Genomic DNA, 20,697 nt, shown 5'->3' with positions numbered 1-20,697 from the left:
TAACTCTATTGGTCTGCATTCTTTTGAAAATATGAAGAAGTTTAGTTTGAGGTTACCGAGGCCCATAGATAGGTAAGTATCCTCAGCTCTTTCTGCCAACCACAGAGGCCAGCTTTTTTTATCTTCTTTTCAAGGGTGACATTAAATCCATTTTAATCAGGTATGAGACCCTAATTCAATTTTGACTCTTTTCTGGGACTGTATCCAAAGTTAATTTGTCACAGTCACATTCAAGTTTAGCTCAGTCAGATTCAAAGAAAGTTTATAATATTCTTTTAAATTTAGATAACTACATCAATGTACATCTAGACTTTATTAACAGGCTCATTCCATTCTTTTGGCGTGGTTCAGTTTATTCAGATTTAATTGACCGATTTTCTCTAAAGACAAAAATTCTCTTGTTGCAAGAACTAATCCTTATTTATCTACACAGATAATAATTTTTGTCTGTAATAAATGCCCCAATCACAAGACATCTGTTGTAGCAGGGAAGAATTGCACAGTTTGAATTGTTAAGACAGATCAGGATGAAAGTGCTTTGTTGATTTATTAATGACAGGTACTTAAATGTCGGTCAGCAAAATAAACATTTGGGGCATAATGTCAGCAATAAACCAGCTGATAAACCATAAGACCAAACTCTTACACCCTAGAGCTTTGTACACCTATACATTTCTAAACATCTTTTTACAACTAGTCCAAAACTTCTAATCCCACCAATATACACACACAGAATTAACTTTCCAAAGGTGGGCTGTGTGGTTACCTCCACACCCAACTATTAGAGAGCTATAGATTATCAGTAGCTGGGACTACATGAGTGAGTATCTACAACATGACCTCTTATGTTTGCTCTAAATGGCATTAAATTATGTTCTCTCTTTCCAGTGGCCTCTTCCTTTCTTGCTTTCCCAAGCTTTATATAACGATTTCACTTGGGCTGCAGAGAATTTTGAAGCCATTCCAGAGAATCATTTTCTTATTTCTCATTGCTGTAGACTATTGTTTCCACACTAAAGGCTGCAGCTAAAGTGTCATTTTCCTATGTGAAAAAAAAAAGAGACTCATCCTCTCCCTAGAACAAGTGTCTGCCTATTGTCTGTCATGAATAAAGGCAGCTTTATTCTAATATATCCTCACTAATAATAGAAAAGTGCTGTGCTGATATTCTGCCACTCACCATGCTCTGGTAATTCTGTCACTTGGAGGTGATGAAGGCTGTGCTTCAGCTGTAATTGAGACAGTCCTTCCAAATCATTGCTCAGCAGCTGGTCACTGAGTACAGGGCTGTTACCACTACCCTAAAATCCCCGCTCTCATCCAGGTGCTTATGGATACAAGTGACTTGAGAAAGTGGCTTGTGTTGTCATTTCCAGAGTAGCACCAGTATTTCAGGCAGAGCTCTGTATTTATGTGGCAATGATATCTGGAGTGAGCCAGGGACACGGCAGTGAATTCATACTTGTGGTGTCACTGCAAGCACATCAAACCTGCTTTTCAGGTGTGGAAATTGATACCTGGAAAGGTGACTTATTTAAGACCACACAAACTAGGTCAAAGGGATTAGACTCTGGAAAATATGTTTAACCAAGTGAATACGACTTTCTTCCTGTCAGGATTCTGAGTTTCAAAACTGGGATACATTGAACAGATGATGTTCAAATTAAAGCAGTAGGGCTGATCTTAACTTTTAAGAATTTCCACCCTAAGAACTGTATATTGACTTCATTTTCTCATTACTTCAACAAATATTTTGATATCTAGTTGTGAATTTAAGTTTCCCTTGAGTTGTTACATTTCCCCATTAAATCCAGGTGACATTAAGTGACAATTTTTCATCTGTCATTAAAAAGCATGTCATAAAGACCCTGACTATGGCATAGAAAGAAGATGCCTTTATGAGGATAAAATATTTTTCTTTTGCAGCAACTGTGTTGTCAAAAATAACAGGGTTTTTCCTTCAAACTACTTTGATAGAACATTATTTCTCTTATGCCTATTTATTATAACCTATGATTTGGTGTTTTTTGCTTTTAGTGGAGATAGTTAACTCCTTGGCTTAGACATGTTTACCACTTTGTCTAAGTTCACATGGGTTTGTCAGGTATGCAATTGATAAAGTCCTCTTGCTGACATAGACGAAATGTGGTGTGTCCTTCCATAAGTGAAAAGACAGATTTTGCTGTTAAAAGGATATAGCTGATGCTACATATTTCACTATTTCAAAAGAATAACAACTTTGTAAAAGTAAATAACATCTCTCCAAGCAGTTACTGCTGCCTCTTTAGCTGCAGATGAATGTGCTCCCTCCCCCTAACACTCCAAAAACTGGGTTAGCTGATATTTTGCCCTGATGTGCCAACAATAGTCTAATATGATAGATTAATCCAAGGCAGTTACAATTAATTCCTCACCAGTTTTAATTTAATTTTCCTTTTTACATAAACCCAATTTACCTCTGTGGAGGTGTGACATGTCTGATTACACACAGAGATGCTGGGAGCAGCCATGCTTGGAGAGGGAGAGGGAGGGAGAAAGAGACAAGAATGAGCTCTGTGCACAATGTGATAAGAGATCAAAGCTAACAGAGCTCCTCAATATTTCTATTAGCAATAATTCAAAGGAACCTGCATTCCAAATGTACCTCTGTAACTGCTTTAATTGCAGAGATAATGACTCTGAATCCTGGTAAAGAAAAAGAGTCAGGGGTCGGTTCTCTAAGCAGCAGAAATTATGGAAATTAGAAAGTCTAGTTAAGGTAAATAATCCTTGTAGCCTCCTGCTTCCTCCTGGCTTTAGAGTACTTGGATTTCAGCTCATAAGAGAGTAGCTGAGCAGTGGATGGTGATGTGCATTGGGCCTCTTGCAGGAATCAGAGGCAGGTTTTACAACAAATTTTAAGCTCTGCCACAGGCTTCCTGGTTTTCCTTCCATACCAGCACCAAGAACAAGCTTTTAAAGCTTTTTCAAATTTTCCTTTCCCTTGGTAGCATAGGCTTGGTTGAGCATGTGTGTGAGTTGATGTGTGTGTGTGCACCCCTGTGAGAGCCCATGGCTTTGTAGTGATTTCTAATTCTTTAAAAGCTTATGGGCCACATTCCCAAAGCACAGTCTATTTAAATCATTTCATTCAACTGGAATTACATATTCCAGAAATTTGAGAAGTTTAGCAGCAATGGTGGCTTTAAATATTTTAATATATTTGAAGACAAAACCTTTCATTGTGGCTAGGTTTAGCCCATGTGAATTTTAAGCAAGAGATAAAGCTTAAATCACAGGAGCTGTTGCTTGGCTGTTGTGACACTCCAAAGCGAAGGCTAGAAGGCAGGAGACTGACAGGGATTTTAACTGTCCAACACTCACAGGCAGCCCAAGGGCTTGGCATGGTGAGAGACTTATTGGTGAAAGGGGAAAAGGCTTGCACAGGAAAATAATCATAAAAGTGACACCCTGCAGGGATATAAACATCCAAAATCAAGTGGAAAGGTTAATCAGTGCCAGAATTGTGCTAGGTATTGGGGTACAGACATATTTCAAATATTGAATAGTTTAGATTCAAAAATCAGACTTTGCAGCCAAGAGCTGCACCTGGTTGCCCATTCAGAGATAAGCCCCTGTCACACTGCAGCCTGGTTCTCACCTGCACTGAATGGCTTTGACCTTCCAGACCTCAGGAATCTGAACACACTTCCTGACAAGTATCTTGAAGCTCACATGAAAGGGGGTTTGCCAGCCTGAGTGTCAGGGAATAGGGGTGGCCCACTGTGTGCTAAAGCTCTTCCCTGTGTCTCATGATCTCTGTCTGGAAACGCAAGGGCAGCCACAGATCTGCTCTATCACAGACCAGAGCCTGAGGAAGACCTTCAGTAGTTTTACAGATACAGGTCTCAGGAAATCATTTTGAAGCCATCATTGCCAGATCCTTTCCATCTTTTTCCATCTTACACAACAGGAGGAAGGGAGAGCCCTGTCCTCTCATAAGTACCTGATTCCCATTGACATCAATGGGAATAAGGCACTTAAATACCTTGGGGAATCAGGCAGTGAGATTCTCATTGCTGGAATGCATCTGCATGAAGCAGTCACCACAAAGATGTGTGTTTATTTGGCAAGGTCATTTCTGACACCCACTACCAAAACTTGCTCAAGAAAGCTCAGCACTTGTCAGGCTTGTAAACGCCATGCAGACAGTGTGTATGAAATCCTCATCCCACTGGATTCCACATCTTAGTCCATACCAGGGTTTTTAAATCTCACTATCACCAGTCCATAGTACAACGCTGTGAAAGGTGACAGGTAGCAACCCAGAAAACCTTCAAGAACTAATGGCTTTGGTCAGACCATGTAGCTCCACACTCAGGGCCACAGGAAGTGATTTGCTGGCTTTGAATTTGATAATTTCTGAATCCAGAAGCTCCAAGTTTTAGTGGAGCTGAACTAAAACAGGTTGCCCAGAGAGAGGGATGGATACCCCACCCTGGAAACATTCAAGGTCAGGTTGGGTGGGGCTCTGAGAAACCTGGTCCAGTTGAAGATATTCCTGGTCATTGCAGGGGCATTGGACTAGGTGACCTTTGATGGTCCCTTCCAAATGCAACTATTCTATGAGTCCATGATTTTATTATTGCTTTTCTCCTGTGTTATTTATCTCTAAGCAGTAACCAGGGCTACATGACGTTAAGAATCAAGTTTTGGGTATGTTTGGCAAAGACTGAAAGCTACAGCTAAAGCTTTCTCTTTTGTTCTCTTTCCAGTTACTCTGTCAAGATTTCCAGCTGTTTTAGAGATGATTGCATTGATCCTCAACCTTCTCTGTCCAGTTTTCTATAAATGCAGAGTTCAGACTATCTGGACAAATCTTTATCTCATTCATTTGATTTTGTCTACTCATGATCTAGCTTAGAACAATTTTATTAATAATAGACCTAAAACTTTTGCAGTGCTTTCCAGGTGGACTGTGGAGGTTCAAGTGTTAATTTTCCTTTTTTCTCACACACTTCACATTTTCAGAAACTAAGAAAAACCTACCTTAATGGCTTCTGTGTCAAGCACTCTGTATTTTCACCATGTTCATTCAGTTCCATCCTTTAAATGTGTGCTGGAAAGCTGAAGGTTGTGACATATTTAATGTAGCTTTTCATTGAAGTGGGGCATACGCACATTTTTTAAAGCCCACATACAAGAAGGATGCCGAAAGTTTTATTACATTTGGATTTTGCTTCCCATTTGCTATATCTGTCACTGTCTCTCTGTTCAGGAACAATGTTATTCCATACAGTTTCTGTGTCAGTAATGTCTATCTGCCATGCTTGACTGGCAATTACCACTCTTCTCTCTCAGCACCTTGCATTCTTCACATTATACTCCATCTTATGCACCTTTTCACCAAAGGAGAAGAGGGTCATCCTGAGAAAAACAGAAAAACAGTGAAAAACCAGAGAAATTAAAACTAAATATATAGCTCTCTACCTCATCTTGCCTTTTTCTGGGCCATTTTGCAGAGCCTTGCAGATGTAGAAAAGAATCTTTTTGGGGATGATGATGGTGATCTGTAATCAAATAGGCATTTACCTTGCTTAGGTACCTGGATTTGCAGTCAGGACCTAGCACTTTGGTTCCAGAAATCTTCTTCAGGTCATCTTTCAGCATCCTTGCTGACTTCATTAAAGGTTTAGAAATTCATTTGAACAGTGGAAATCATGACCAGAAAGCAAACAGTCTTTTTCAGTATTGTGCTATTATGACATCCTATTCTTCTCCTTTTATATAGAAGGCCAGGTTTTCTACTGGATACCTTTCTAATGCATATCTATTTTAACCAATGTCAGGTTTCCTAAATTCTACCAGAAATCCTTCCATCATGAACATATTCAGGCACAAAATGGCCTCTTAAATTATTGATCAAATGTTTGGCTTTTCTTAATTCAGTGGGAAAAAAATCTGCAATTGCATTTGTAAGTGAATCCCAATGGCCTGTTCAGTTCTGTTTAGACCAATTATTATGTTTATGGCTCCAATCAATAGCATATGGCATTTAGTAGAAAGGAGATAAATTTAAAGTATATACACAGCATTTGCATCCAGAATTCTGAATGAGAAATAACAAACTTCAAAGTAATTATTCGCAGAGTTCAATACTGCACTTTATCAGGGTTGACTTCATGCTTCTTAAATGAACTTTTTGAAAAGTTTAGAGGAGAAGTATTTGTGTTTGCCTCATGCTGCATAGTGGCTAGAAGAACAAAGGGCAGATATTAACTGAGTATATGAGTTTACTTAGTAGCAAGACCATCCTGACTCTCGGGCTCAGAGGCTGACCTACTGATAAGGTAACCAAACTGGTGATTGGATGCTTTAATTATAATAATTATTTCCCCATTAGGAATAGGGATCTTGCTGCCTTCAGCACTACACATTAAGGCATCAAGGTGACCCTTTGCTCAAAGAGCTCTCTAAGATGTTAAAAAGCAGCTGCAACATGCACAATAGGGAGCACAAGATCAAATCCAGGCTACGTGAGCAGGCGTAAACACAGGACCTCCACTCAGCTTGCTGGTACTGCCCAGTGCTGCGCTGGCAGGCTGCCTCTGCCCCCAGCTACTGAAAGTCGAGTGTGGAGGAGTCTCAGCAATCTTCAGCACTGCTCAGCTCAGTTATTATGCTGATATACACGAAGTTCTAAGAAACTTCAAAGAGGATGTGAGATGTGGTGCTGCACAGTGCAATACACTCAGTCTTCATGCTTCCCAATCTCCATGTATTTTTGCTCCATAGCAGCTGCATTATAAGATTTACCACTGGTACTGCAGCACTTCTTCCATTTCCTGTTGCTCCCACAGACCTAAGATGGGACAGGTGACTCTCATTTTCTATGAGAGCCTTAAAGGTTTTGACAGTCCTACGGAAGGAGCAGGAAGTTTTTAGGTGAGACAATTCTAGTATAAGTATAAAAGCAAGGAAAAAAAATCTGTTTGAGACTAAAAAAGAAAACTTTTCACTTAAACAGATGATACTTAATGAACAAAACCCTAATGCTGCTCCTGAATACAATGTTTTTTGCTCCCTCTGCTGGCTCTGACACGGCAGCTCAGCAGCACGTCTGCCAAAGCAAGCTGCTGGTGGCTCTGGGCACAGGGCTCAGCACAGCTGCTGTCTCAGGGAATGGCTGCAGGAGTAGCTGCTGGCATGACTGACATTGTACCCACCCCTTCAGGGAGAAATAAAAAAAAACCAAAAACAACAAACCAGCAACCCTGAAAGCACAAATCTGGTAAAAAAGTCACAAGAAATCATCATTACAGCATTTTAGACCATGCATCAGGCTTGCAAATCCAATCACTTCTCACTTCAAGGCAAAATTAGTGAAAAAAAGGTGAAGAAAGTTTGCTCTCAGCTCACACAGAAAATGTTGTTGTGCAACATAAAAACAGACATAAGATTCTCACGTAAATACACATACTGCTAAAATAATTTCCTATTAGAAAGATAATCCCTCCCTTAGTTGAGAGATTGACTCTATTCAGATCTCACCATGGCCACTTCTTCACTGAGCAGTTACAACCCTTATCCAAAACGAAGACTGAGTTAATTACATTCACAGGTGATACAAAACCAGGAATTGTTGCAAATCCCAAGGAGAACAGAGAAGTAGTGTGGATTGCATTTAATTCCATGTAGCTTCTTGTACTTGCCCTGTAACTGTCAAAGCTGAGAAAGAAATAGAGTTTGAAAATAAAACAAAATTAGATTCAGCCTGGGAAAATTCACACAGGGGAAAACTCTTCTGAAACTAATTTTTTTTTGAGGAAAGGGAAATACTTGAAGAGCTGACTGGTAAGAGATGGATGGTGGGAATGAATAAATGAGTTACAAGTCTGCAATGCAATGCACTGAAGAGAAAAGCCAATGTGATTATAAGTTTCTTCCACCTGAGGTTATGCAATCATGCAGGAAAGATTAAAAGATCTAACTCAGCCAAAATCAGGTTGTTGCTTTTGATGGGGTTCATTTTGTCCCAAATGCATGCCTCAGCTTACAGAGTTTGATTAAACTGGGGGGAAAGTAGCATCCACCAAGCATGGTTAATTTTGCTGATCCTCTATAAAACATCACTTGTTGTAGTGGGTTTTTATATTTTGTAATACTTTGAAGTATTTTTGTTTTGTATCCCCATATTTTTCCCAAATGGTTTATCCCAAACTGTACCCCCCTCCCTTTACCTGTGTTATTCCTCTCCCGGGATGAGATCATCCCCAAACCCCCACCCTGGCTCTCTGTCAATCACTCAGCATCCCATCCCCTCCATCCAGAAGTTTTTGTCCAAGTCGTTGAGTGATTAGCCAGAGGCCAGGGGTCAGCCCCCCAAGCCTTGCCCCATACACTGTCCTATGTGTCTATCCCCCAGCATTTATCCCTTAGGGTCACTTATTGGTTGGTAAAATGTTATCTACTTTTGGTTTCCACCTCCCTTTAAATGTAACCTTGGCACATCTCCCGGGGCTCTCGGCAGGAGGCCGCCTGAGGTGCAGGAGCTCCTTTGGGACTCCTAATAAAACTTTGGATTAACCCCTGCTAAGAGTCGGCCCTTTCTCTTCTACCGATGTCTCTGGTGTCTCTTGTGCTGCACAGGCGACCAGCCCAGGTGCCCTCAGCACCCTCGGGGCACACACAGAGAGTGTCTCCCTGCTGTCAGCCCAGGTGCCCTCAGCACCCTCGGGGCACACACAGAGAGTGTCTCCCTGCTGTCAGCCCAGGTGCCCTCAGCACCCTCGGGGCACAGAGAGTGTCTCCCTGCCAGCCCAGGTGCCCTCAGCACCCTCGGGGCACACACAGAGAGTGTCTCCCTGCCAGCCCAGGTGCCCTCAGTACCCTTGGGGCACACACAGAGAGTGTCTCCCCCCAGCCCAGGTGCCCTCAGTACCCTCGGGGCACAGAGAGTGTCTCCCTGCTGTCAGCCCAGGTGCCCTCAGTACCCTCGGGGCACAGAGAGTGTCTCCCTGCCAGCCCAGATGCCCTCAGCACCCTCGGGGCACACACAGAGAGTGTCTCCCTGCTGTCAGCCCAGGTGCCCTCAGCACCCTCAGGGCACAGAGAGTGTCTCCCTGCTGTCAGCCCAGGTGCCCTCAGCACCCTCGGGGCACAGAGAGTGTCTCCCTGCCAGCCCAGGTGCCCTCAGCACCCTCGGGGCACACACAGAGAGTGTCTCCCCCCAGCCCAGGTGTCCTCAGCACCCTCGGGGCACAGACAGTGTCTCCCCGCTGTCGGCCGTGTTGGGGCTGCCCCCCCCCCGGTGTCTGCCGACTCGGGACTGGCCCAGGGCTCCTGAGAGGCTCGCAGAGGGACCGAGACAATCACTCAAAGCTCCAGGGGGTCACAGTGAGCAGCACATGTACCTTGCAGAGCACACTATGGGGAAGTACTGAGAGTGGACCACGCACAGCTGGTGATAGGGTTTTCCCAGGGATCCTGTTGTGGCACTGCAAGACCAAAAATGAAAGTGGACCAGACTTTCAGATCCAGAAAGAGAGATAATTTTGAATTGCATAAAAGGTGTATGTTTCTTGCCACCACATAGGTTGACTATCTATGACTAGTGTATCTCTAACCAAAAACTAATCAGCAAAAAGAGAGGGAGAACTGGGTCCATAGGGGGTATGACTTTAAAGAAATGACAGGTAAGTGAGCAGAGGATTTGAAGGACAATTTATACATTGAAAATGTTCTAGTAAATGAGCTCTAATAGACTGCTGAATAATCCCAGGGGAAACAACAGAAGCAGTTCATACATTAAAAAAGCCCTGGTCAAAGTACTAATGAACAGAAAAATAAAGGACAATCCTGCAATGGCTATAGAGAGATGACAAGACAAGCTGATACAATCTTTAACTCACATTATTCTATATCAAAACATCACTGAGCACACAGGAACAGGAGTGAGGCCAAATTTAGCCCTGGTAAAAGCAGATTAATCTGTTTAAAAGACAGGAGATGGTAGATTATGTGCACTAAGCTCCTGACAAATATTGTCACCCAGTAATTCTTGAACCATAGCATTTTAGTTGTTTTCAGTATTGATGGAGAAATTCAGAGTGCAAGATGCCACACAGTATGTGGAAAATGTGTTATATCTTTTGATAAGCTAATTCAGCAGTTAATTATCCTGATTCTTTAAAACATGCTCTTTGCTTACAATTTGATTTTTTTACTCCTGTTTTCTAACGATTGGGCTTCGTCATGCCTTTACTAAAGAGCCTTCAAATACTTTCCTTCCTGCATAGGCAATGCAGCCTACAAACTAATCTCCATGAAGTCAAATTAAGGCATTCAATCCCCAAGAGAGACGTGATTTAAAACTCATCCCTCCTGTTGTTTTCTCCTATTGGCTAATTTAAGTAGCTCTCTTCTCAGCATGCTGGCTCTAGTGAATTCTGTTCCTTAGCACCCAACCCTCCAAAGTGTTGTTAAATCAGGAATGAAGGGTTTGAAAGACAGGCACTGCAATGTTCAGTGTTTGCAGTGCAAATACTTCCGTTGATCTGTGCCCCAGGCTTTGTAACCCTAAAAAAAGAAGACCTTAACTAGACATACTTATCCTATATGGATCTGGACATTTCCACACCAATATTTCAGGAGTGCTACCTCTGTAATTCCTTTCCTCTAAATCTGAGACCTTGCTTTATGGAATATTCCATTTCAAGTTATAGAGAGGGTATTTAATGCCACTAGTAATGGATCTTCTAATAGACTTCTAGATAGTGAGCCACAGACAGGAACTAGAGAATTATGAAGAGAAGAGGGTGAAGTAAATTCTGACATGTTATAAATGGATGCAGTGACATCAGGTTCATAGAAAGTCAGTTTTAAATCAGTCATAGGTCATAGGTTGGGCCTCCGCTTATTTTGTGGGTCACAGTAAAGAACCACAATATGTAGAAAGATACCAAAAATTGGCAGGGCCTGCCAAGGATCTACCAGATAGGTCAAGAGCGGGTCATTCACCTATTCAACTGGAAATACCTTAGTAGAATTATTTGACTGAAACCTACTGGAGAACTAGTTGCTTCATGGCTCTGCAGGTGGAGGAGGCAGCTGGAAAACCTCAGCAGTAAAGAATCAGGAATTCATTATGAGATATACAAAGTGCTTCACAAGCAGACCACTAAGCTTTGGGTGAGAGACAGAAAGAAAAAATGCAGGATTTTATAGGTGAAGTTTTGATTAACTGTGGGACTTATCAAGCTCAAAAGGAACCAGTCTGGAGGCAGTTCAGAGGCACCATAGTTGGGAGACTTAGCCAGCTGGTCAGGTTGATAGACAGCTGCAGGGAGTGATTCAGCCCAGCTAAGGTCTGATTCACCCTCTAGAAGTGCCAAGCTTTTGATTTAGATCTTAGGTAAGATTGACTCACTCCCTGAAGGTGCCTTTCCCCAAAAGCGGTGGAGAGACCCTTCTGTCTTTTAGAAGGGGCTAAATGACAGCTGGAAGGGCTGGGTCTACCCACAACTGATTTTCACTGCAACCTGTCCTAAACAGCTGAGCCTGAGGACAAATGCCTGCATGATGGGAGTCTGGAAAAGGGTTTGTGCAGGTGCTGAGTCAGAGAATTTGGTGCTTTCCTGTGAGAGAAAGTCATGATAAGGGAAACTCCAGGGAAGTTACATCCCAGCAGAGGGAAGCACATGATGTCAGTTTGCAGATACCTTAACAACCAGCCTGATGCTCCTCACTAGGAGCAGATTACAAGAATTGCATGAATGCCAAAATCGTGATGTACATTTGGCAATTTTATAGCTATAACTAAGCATGTGTGTTTCAGCTGACTCTGAAGAACCAACTTAGAATAGGTCATACCTTTCTAATCCAAACCCAATAATCAGTATTTATTCTTTATTTAAGGAAGAACTATTTAGTTCTTTTAACTATTTAAGAGATCCGTATTTTTGCCTTTACACATCTTTCTCTCTTGATTCCATGTGGTTTTGAAAGCTATCAGGTAAAACATACACTGCAGGATGTGGAACGCTGATCTTCCTACTTGGTCCTATCTTTACTATAATGGGGATTAGTTGTTTCTTAATGCTATTGTGAAATTTTATTACTTTGTATGAGGTGCCACAAGGCTCTTGAGTGGACAAGACAATGAATGACCTTGTAAAAATTTGTGTTTGGATGGTGTATAAACTATAGAGTTGACAGTCAAGTCCAGGGATTAAATATTGCCTTTTACCTGCTCCATGAAGAGAGGTACAACACAAAAATTATTTCACAATCATTTCTGCAGATAAAACTCATTATGACTTTCTCAATTCTTAATCAATACTTTAAAGGCCCTCTGTTTTATAGAACATCTCATCAATATTTTATTTATTTTAATAATTTATCCTTTATTACAGAACCAGATGGAGCCTGCGGCACACTTGTCCTCAAGAAACCAGAACAAGGGGGAGAAGGTGCCCAGAATGCACATCACCTGGGATGAAGACTCGCATTTTCCTCCCTTCTGTCCATATGTCAGCTAAGTCTTGGGTTCAGTCACAGGAACTAACCATTTCCAGTGGTCCTGCAGTCACACTGTCACCTTGGGATGGCAGGCTTGTGGAGAGGAGATTGTTCTGCTCTCCTTAACACTGATTAACTGTGGGAAATGCCATCTGTTCCTGCAGAATGGCTCACATCTCTCAGGAGATCTTAACATCATTTGCCAGGTTTCCCTGAGTGCTCTCTGGACTTGGGGGAAAGGAGTAAAGTGTTGTGATGAAAAGGTCCATCACATTCATTTCTCCGAAGCTGGGAAGCAGAGTGACAGTCATCTCAGCTGAAGGGTCTTGGGTTTTTGTAAAATTGCCCCTCACCCTTTCCTGCATGTATTTATAAACATGTATGATACCAATCAAGAAAAGGGATTTTTTTTTATTCGAGGTGTAGGTCTGAACTGAGGGGCAGGTGAAACTGGTGAAGTAGAGTAAACAAAGGCAATAGACAACAGAGCAGCAAAGGAGAGCTGGAAATAGAAAGTGCAGAAAACAACAAAAAATCAGCCCAACGAGGCAGGTTGCTAGATGTAAGATGTTGACACAAATGTGTTCCAACAGTGTTGTATCACAGGGAAACCAGATTAAATACAAGAACAGTATAATATGAAAGAAATTGTATAGAATATAATGGCAACAGATATAAAGAACAGGAAAAAAGTAAGGGGAAGGAAAAGAAAATCCTAAAGCCATTGAGACAGAAAAAGCACATCACTTTTTATTGTTTTGCAGTGCAAGAACAACTAAAATTGGTTCCTTGTAAAATAGGCAAATTGGAAGACAAAAGGGTAAGATTGGACTGACGCTTTTCTTCCCTCCCAGGCACAGATTCATCCTGCTGGTAGTTAGATGCCTGACTGTGCTCCCTAAAGCCTGGAATATTATTGCCTTAAAACCACTCTGTAATCAATGACTAGCAAGACAGTACCTCCAGGAGGGAATTCAGACAAATCCATCTCTCGCTTTTGACTGGAAGGACTCCAAGGTGATGAGAAGCCAGGTCTCAGTCCTCTGCCTACCACTCAAACATTCTTCCTTACTACCCCACAAGCCTTAATCTCTGTGTCCCTCAATTTATTTATGTATAGAGCCCTAATCTGCACACTCACAGCCATTTCTCATCCTCAGAGCAAAGGCTACTGCCTTTGCACAGGGGAGCTGTGCATGCTGCCACTGCCTCTGTTGAACCTCTTTTGTGAAGAAATATAACATTTCAGTAGGTGAAACTGCTGATACATGTCAGTCACAACCTGTGGCACTACATCCCCCACACTACACTATGATCTCAGAAATGTTCCTTAGACCTCAGCCTTGAATAACAGCACTTGGGCCAGCTCCTCTTGAGCTTATCAGAAACAGTGTCTGTTCCCAGGAACTTGTGCTATGTCACGAGCTTGTTTTTTAACAGCCTTGGAAACTTACTTTTCTTGCCTGAGTAACAATGGAAGTGGAACAACAATTTTGAACTTTTAAAGAAAGTTACTGAACAGTTGTGGCCAAGATGGAAAATTGTTACAGCTAAAGCCAATTCTCTTGCAAACCTATAAACAGCAGTCCTAAGTGAGACCCTTGGAAGTCAAACCAAGAGACCTTTCTTGTGCTTTAACTTTCATATTAAACCTGCTTTTGCTGATACCTTTGGTGGTGATTCTCTGAGCAATCTAAATCACCAATTCATGATGCATCTTAAGACACTCTCCAGGTAAAACCACTCAAGGCTTCTCTAGAGCCAGAGAAGGCCACATACAACCAACTCTGCTGTGGCAGGAGAGTTCAGTTGGAGCTAGGAGAAAGCAAGTCAGTCCCCTATGCTTTCTGAACTTGATTAGGATTTAAGCACTTTTCCAGCTGTGAAGAAATTGGTAGCTGCTCCAATCCCACTAAGTTTGGGTATTGCACATCTTACATATTTCCCCTTCAACAGCTCCATCCCTTTCAACAAAATGCTTCATTAGAGTCACTAAGCTTAGTGGAGCAGCAGAGTTATTCTTTCACTTGTCCTTTCCCTATCCACTGCCCGAGCCTCAGAGCATTTCAAGTCACAACACATGAGCCCAGTCAGATGCTGACATGGTGTGACAAGCTTTGCTTCTGTGGCATCTCTTTTGTTTAAAACCCTGTCGATTACATTTTCTTCTAAAACACAGGCTGATTTCCAACTTTACGCCCACAGAATGATTCATTTGACTTCTGAGTTGTCTGAAAGCTTATGTAGATACCCTCCCAACATCCCCTCAAAGGGAGGAGGGTAAAAAAGGGGTGAACATAGTTATTTCTTTTGCTTCCAGAAGTTAAGGGCATACTCAAGCTTGATAAAGGCTCTCCTCGTGCTTAGTGGAGGGTTTACTAAGATGGAGCAATTGAAGTCAATGTTTAATTTAGTCCTAATAATGCAGACTCTTCCAGTTCCCTTGAAACCTGCCGTACTAGAGGCAGATGATAGCAGTGGTTTTCACAGCACCAATGGTAAATGTATGCAAATCCCTACATCATTCAGATTAAACTTTTGCTAAGTGGAAGCAAAATGGTTTCTTCTGGACCTAATTCTCACAGAAGCAAAGAAAAGATCCATGCAGACAAAGGCTCAGTTCTTCCAATAAGAGAAGGGCCAGGTGAAAAAGCAAAGATGCAAAGCTAACCACCTGTTTATCCATTACATGTAGAAAGGATTCATTTACCTTAGAGAAAAGGAAGCTCAAAGGATGGGAAATATTCGAATCCATGAAAAAGCTTGTAAAACAGATCTATCTATAGAATATCTATTGTTTGTAATATGTCTGGCAAAGGACAATACACAGACAGAAAGGAATTCCCTGCCCAAAGAACCTACAGTCTAATATTGGTACTTTCATGGCTAAATATTTTTTAAAAAATCTCTATGGTAACAGAAGTTCACAGCTTTAAAGAACACAGTGAAAGTGTAGTGCCTAAATCTATTTATAGAGATGTGTAGGAAACACAGTTAAGGAGAGAGACAGTATATTAATGGGAATGGCTTGGCTATTGAATTTCTGGAATTCAGCACCAAAATGAAAGAGCCTCAAGGGAGAACATTCAATAAGGGCTGAAGAGTTCAGAGGGGCATGCAAATAGTACCTTTTACTCAAAGACAGATTTCATCTGTACCACAACTCATCCATCTGAGACCTTTCCAGTCCAAAATTTCCTTCCCTAACCTTACAGTTCAAAGAGCTGCTGGGCAGAATCAGTCAAGTGTGGTGAATTGGTTGACCTTGAGCAATGTGCTGTTCACAAGTAGTTCAAACAGGTGTTGGTAAGGGATATATGACATGACTTACAGTGAGAGGTAGAAGGGAGAACCGTGGAGTCTGGCTAGTGGATTACCTGAAAGGAGTACAGGAAAATGAAGCCACTATCACTGGTCTACCTGGGATCCAGTTCACTACCCACAAAGAAATGGAGAGGTGCCCTGTAAACCACCCACCTCTGAGCTGCTTTTGATGTACCCTTCTGCTCCCCTGGCCCTCTGTGAGCTGTAATGTGTGTCAGGACTTAACAAAATTCTGCAGTACAGTTTGCAAGATCAATGGAACTGACCCATCTCTCATGGGCTGCTTAACAGAACAGCCACAGAGACTACCCCTTCTGTTCCCCTGGACATTATGCTCTTTTATTTGGCAAAAGGAATCAAAATTAAGAGGATTTTAAGGAAAAGGGTGAGCTGCACACAAGCAAACACAACTTTAGGGGGCAAAAAAAAAAAAAGAAAAGAAAGAATAAAACTAAAAGGTTAAGAAAAAACAGGATTTTGAGAGTTTAAGAAAGAAATGAGCATCTGTGTGGTGGGAATGGAAAAATCTGCTATTGCATGGAGCTCACACCACATCCTCCTTGGGGTCTGGCTTTTTGGGCTCAGGGTTAGTTTTGCTAAAGCCACTAATCTCCAGTCTTGAAGTTAAGACAGAACTCCTTGAGAAGCTTTTGGGGGAGCCTTCCATTACCCATCATCATGTTCTTTGTGGCCAGAAATGTACTGACAGTTAGAAAAGATATTTTGCCCCTTCTCCAATAAAATGAGATAAATAGTTGATTTAATGATGTAATGACATCTACCAGTCTGGTAAAAAATGGGCTGTAAGTAGTAGCTACATATAGAGAAGGGTAACTTTATAATTGAAAAATTTTTATGGAAAGCACTATTTTCACTGCAGTCAGAATATTTGCCTAGAGAATCACTGTTAATCAAATCTTCTTAACAAGAAATACAAGTTAGCAAGCTAATTTCTTTCATATAAACTATCTTTTCCAGAGAAAAATATGTTCCTTTTTCTTTAATGAAAAGCATTTATTTTAGGTTGCCTTTAATGCATTGTTTCCAATTGACAAACTCCTCTCTGAAGCAGAAATTCTTATTAGTCCCCAGGCTCATGATGGTGTAGTTTAAGGTAGTGGCTGTCATCCTGTTCCTGTTATTTCAGTCCTTAACATTGGCCACTTGTCCCTGTAGCATTGCTTTCTTCTCCTGTACATTGAAAGCATTTCCCAGCTTAGTATCATTGAGGAATACCTCCTATGAGGTAGGAATGCATCACTTGGGAACAATGGCAAATGACACAGACCTATGTGATAAATCAGTCAGAGGGTGACCATGCCTAATAAATGTGATTGTGGGATACATCCCCAGTAAGGAGACAGAAATACTTCTGCCACTGTATAAAAAGGTGGTGAGGCTGTTTATCACCCTCACTGTTTTGCAGTGAGCTTCTGGAAGAACTTAAGAGAGAATAGAATGGCTGCACCATTAAAAGATGTAGTACTGACACTTGTACAAAACAACAGGACTGTAGGAAAGATGGGCAGGAAAAGAAAAAGAAAAAAAAAAAAGCAGATACAGAGGGGAAGAGAGAAGGAAACTGTTCTTGCAACAGGTGAAAAAAATGTATGTAGGTGGAAAATAGATGCAGTGGAAGAAAAATCAGTGAAAAGGGACAGATAGAAAGAAAACAGTAAGACCTATGGTGGTTTAGGATTGTATCTACTCTAAAATTTTGCCCCAAGAAAGGCGTTTGAGAGCAGCAGGGAAAGGCAAAATGGCACCTTAGTAGTAAAACACTTGAAGTGAGCTGGGCCTGCCAGGGAAACTGCTGTCTGCCCCAAGGTAAGTTTACAGGTAGAAAATATCTTCTTACATTTGGAGCAGGAAAGAGATATTTTTCATTTGTACTGTCTCTTATTTTTCCCTGTTGATTCGATTCAGTTGACTCATTGTCCACCAAATAACTTGAGAAAATGAACAGAAAGTGGAAAGTTGAAGCAGTCTGTTTTGGCAATTTGTGAATCAAACTCTTGACTTCCTCCCCGCCCCCACCCCCACCCCCCCCCCCCCAAACTCTCTTGTTTGGAAAGTCCTAGGATTTTTTTTTTAAAGACACAGATTTAACTCCACAATGTAACATTCTGCTTGATCTGAGATGAAACTTTCATTCTTAAAAAGAAAAAAATGTTTGCAGGTGGTTTTGTCACCAGTGGTGAGCCCATAATCTGCTGCATCTCGGATGCACATTCGGTGTGGATGGCAACATGGCACTGAGCACTTGCAGGGCTGCATGTCTTTGCAGAAGTGATCACACATTTAGTGAAGAGGTATGGTAGCAGCAGGCAAGCCATCCCCTTGGTGCCAGGAATATGGTCCTTCTACATGGAAGCACAGGACAGAATTCTTAATAAGCCACTCTCGCCAGTTTCCTTATTTATAACCTCTTTCCATTTAAGTGCTGTCTCAAGACACTTGGATGCTTATCTTTCTGGGTAATTTTTCCATGCCAACCCATCTGACAGTGTGATTTTCTTTACTTCCCTAACAAGTATCTTCTGAGCCTTAAAAAGTGTATATAAGTGAACTGAAAAAACAAGGAAATCATTTGGATGGAATGGTCAGAGGGGGTGAGAGTCCTCTAACCCTTTCCAGTGTTCCTCAGAAAAATTTAAGGTTGAGGGGCTGTTGGGGGATTTATTTTCTTTTCTTTTTTTTCTTCCTAGTGATTTCTGTTGTGGTAGCAGATCTCTGTCTAGTGGGCAGGTAAATTATGAAACTATCAGGCTAAAAAGGCAGCAGAAATGCCAGATCAGATTTGCAGATCTCTGGACCTGCTAACACAAACAGACAGGCCACAGGCAATAGCCATTGTTGTCTGTGGCAGGAAACCACCTCGTGCCTTGACTCTGCCCACATCACACGTGAACAGAGATATCTTTCTGATTCTTCCTATCCTGAGCCTCTTCTGTGGACTTTCCTAAGGGCCATATGTAGTCCAATCCTGACAATAAAGGAAGATATCTCTTCTCTCCTGATCTCACTTCTGCCCAATTAGACAGTCTATTTTTCAGGGCAGGAGGAGGAAAATAATTTGATGATACCTGAGAACTCCACAGTTCTTTACAGGATCCTGGTGCATTTTGCTAGGAAGGCACAGTATCCAATAGATCAGTGAACACATGGCAAAATCACAAATGAACAAGAACAGGATATGAGGGAGGAAACCACATGGAAGTGAACATCCATGTGTGGAGTATGAATGACTACAGAACAGAGAAATCCAACAACTCTGTAAGAAAGGAGGTGGGAGTTACAGCAGGTCACGAACTGAACATGAATCCAGAGTGTCCTGCTGTTGTGGAGAAAGCAAATATCCTGCTGAGCTGTATAAACAGAAGAATCGTTTGCCAAGTCCACAAAATAATCCTGCCACTTCACTCAGAGATGTCCATGAGCCAGCCTCAAGAGCTGCAGCTATGTGTTCCACCCTAGGTGCCAAATTCCAACAGAGCTTTTAGAAAATCTCCAGAACCGTAGACTTTGTTTAGATTTGATAACCTTCACCGAATGGCAGCTTAGAAGTAGTAATTTTGTTCCTAATACAAACAGCCTCCCCACTAGCAATAAATATATTTTTGTGCTATAATACTTTACATAAGCATTATGTATTTATTAGCCAAAAAAAGAGTTTAATGCAAGGCATCTAACAAATTATGTTCCCTGTTCAAATGTATCATAATCATGAAACATAATATTTTCTCTTTGTTAAAACATATGCATGCTTTAAAAACTTTGAATCCATATTTCAAGCAATACATTAATTCTCCTCTTCCTACTTCACATCTTTCCTGAAATTATGATGAATATTTTTCTCTTCTTCATCAGTTGTTTGACTAGATCAGGTTCAAAGCTAGCATATCTCTCAGACACTGCATTCAAGTACACTTCCCTGCTTACCAGAAGGCTGAAACTGAATCACATTTCCAAACCCCTAAGATTACTGGGGTTGTTGTTGACAAAGTCATCCAGCCCACAGGCAGTACTATCAGCTGTTCACCCCTAACTCTGAGCACAAGTTCACAGTCCAGAGCTCCTCATCAAAACCCTCCTGAAGGTTTGCACACAGCTCATACTGCATCTCTCTTGTATAGTGAGAGCTGATTGCCTCCGCTCCATCCCTTTTGGCACAATCAGTCTGAAAATTATACTCAGGGAATCAGACACTCTGTTTTTTAGTCAGCAAGGTTCAGCTTATGAAGAAACTGGGAATAAGCTCCCACTTTTCTGTAGTCTCAGGGCAAAAAAATTAAATTCATTGCTTATCTTTGTTCCCTTTACAAAAAATATTAGGTCTCACAGGTTCACCCTACTTGCAAGTTTACCAAAACTGTTGCTGCCTGGTTGGGCATGCAGACCAGCCTAAAGGATCAATAATGCTCTACCTCTACTACTGAGTCTCACTCAGTCTGCATTTCAGTTTTCTACTGGACTTTTTGAGGGACATTGTTGTTAACCCAAGCCGGTACAGAGGACATCCATCTTCAACAACCATTATAACTGATTTGTATCCACCATCTGATGAACAGGTAAGGTGAAAAAGTTAAATTTCTTCAAGGATATATTGCAACAATTAGATTTATGTATTGTAAAGAAGAGAGAAATGAACAAAAATATAACTGTCTCTAGAAATAAATATAAAACTGCTGCAAAGGAAAGAATCAAGTTTTGTTCATGTCCATGGTGGTTAAGGTGGGAGATAATGAGGAAAAACTGAAAGCAAGGTAGTGTTAGAGAAGTTTTAGCAGTAAGGGTAGCAAAGCATTGCAATAGATTTCCTCCTTTACGGCAAGTTGTCACAGAACTATTCTGTTCTCCAAGAGATGTGGAGAG

This window comes from Molothrus aeneus, chromosome 5 (assembly GCF_037042795.1).
Source record: "Molothrus aeneus isolate 106 chromosome 5, BPBGC_Maene_1.0, whole genome shotgun sequence".
Taxonomy (NCBI): domain Eukaryota; kingdom Metazoa; phylum Chordata; class Aves; order Passeriformes; family Icteridae; genus Molothrus; species Molothrus aeneus.
This window is presented reverse-complemented; position numbering follows the sequence as displayed.